Source organism: Etheostoma cragini, chromosome 7 (assembly GCF_013103735.1).
Source record: "Etheostoma cragini isolate CJK2018 chromosome 7, CSU_Ecrag_1.0, whole genome shotgun sequence".
NCBI lineage: Eukaryota > Metazoa > Chordata > Actinopteri > Perciformes > Percidae > Etheostoma > Etheostoma cragini.
In genome coordinates this window covers 1,622,207-1,624,166 of record NC_048413.1, presented here as the reverse complement: position 1 = coordinate 1,624,166, position 1,960 = coordinate 1,622,207, and positions in this window count along the sequence as shown.

Genomic DNA, 1,960 nt, shown 5'->3' with positions numbered 1-1,960 from the left:
TCATGGAGAGGCCTATGACAATGACTGGGATGCATCTGGGCCACCAGAGCCAGTGGTGACACTGTCACAGGGTGCAGAGGAAGAAGGCAGGGATGTACGTACGGGTTTGATGTGCTTCTTAACTAAATAAAAACCTTTCTCCTATATATTGTCTTGTTTTGTTTACATGCAAGTCCTTAATATAGAACCACAATGAAAGAAACATTCAATTACTTACAAAAAAGGTTTATTTAACAGATGTGCAAGAATGCAGAGAACAAATATTATGTACATAGGGAAATATAAAGTGTCCAGATTAAAAGTAAATTCTTTTTTAGTGCCAAATATATTACTTAGTGAATAGTGCAAAGACAATGGGTGGGGTGGTAAGGTGCACAATTTTAGAACATTCTATACATACAAAAGAGAGGTAGCAGCGGCGTAACAATTTTAAATATTGCACGGTATGTGGGACGAAGTCTGGGGGTGGGCTTATCCATAACGGGATACTGTCTAGTTCAGCTGGTCCCGCTGGCTGCGCATGGCCTCCACAAGCTGGCTCAGTGTCCCCAGGAAGGCCTGATTAAAGGCTGCAGTTGCTGCTATTTCTTCCCTCCTTAAGGCTGCTTCCTGCACTCTTGCCTGGGCAGCATTATCAAACACCAACTGGAAATGGCGCTCCCGCTGCTCCTGATCGGACTCATGCATCTCCCTCCCATTGCTCGACGGTCTTTGTCCGTATATCACGTCCATTTGCTAAAACCACTTCCAATTTTTTCTATTGGAACCACTCCGGCCGTTGTGATCCTTAATGGCACGATAGTCGCTTTTTCAGCTTCTCCCTGCACTGCTGGAAAGTGCGACTGTAGCCATGCGAGGACATGAGTTCAGCGACCTGTTTGTACACCTTCTCATTACGCGTCGTCCCATCTAGCTCTCGCTGGATCCGCTCATCCCCAACCAAAAACAAAAAGGTCTTCACTTCCTCTGTTGACCACGGCGTGGTTTTGCGGCTGTCCATGTTAAATTTTGAAAAGTACGAATAGTGCAGAGAGTAGCTAGATACTCGGTGGCTGGCTAGAATTCTTTTTAAATGGCGCGTATGTTGTACACACACTCCGCACTCTTGTTTGCTGATGACGCAGTCAGAAGTGACGATTCTCTCAGACCAATCAGCAATCTGCAGGTTTCCACGTCACTTTTTGGCATCGCATCAGCTTGCTTGGAACCTCGACTGAGGTAGTACTAAAAAAAGTACCTGCTAGCAGGTCCCAGGGATTTTTTTTTTTTATAATGGAAAACCAAAAAAGGCGAGTAGAGCCGAGGTGAGTCGAGTAGATACCACGCAATGGAAAACCGCCATTAGATGTCTCCCCCAGAATTGGAATGAAGCATTAATTTTAAAATCCTACATCAGAATGTTCCTAAATTACCTGAGTGACCCAAGGGACAGGTATTGTCTAACCCAGAGTTGGAATGAACCTGGCTTAACTGTAGGAATCCATTTTAGAGCGTCCTGAAGGAGAGAAATTGCCCTTAACAGCCTGAAAAAAAGTCAATATAGCTTTACTTTTAAACCCTTCATCAGAATGCTCTGAAATTACCTGAGAGTAAAACTGGATAGTTGATGTCTCCCACGGGCTTGAAATGAAGCTGGCATAACGTCAGGATTCCTTTCTAAACTAACCTGAAACATAGTAACATTTGTTAGACAGTCTAGGCTTTAATTTTAAAATCCTACATCAGAATGGTCCTAAATTACCTGAGTGACCCAATGGATGTGTAGTGTTAAAATCGTACATTAGAATGCTCTATTACCTGAGAGACACACTGGATAGGTGGTTTCTCCCCCAGACTTGGAATGAAGCTAGCATAACATCAGGATTCCTTTTTTAGAGTAGCCTGAAAAACAGAAAAATATGCCTTTAACAGCCTGAAAAAGATTTAAAGTACCATTTGTTAGACAGTCTAGGCTTTAATT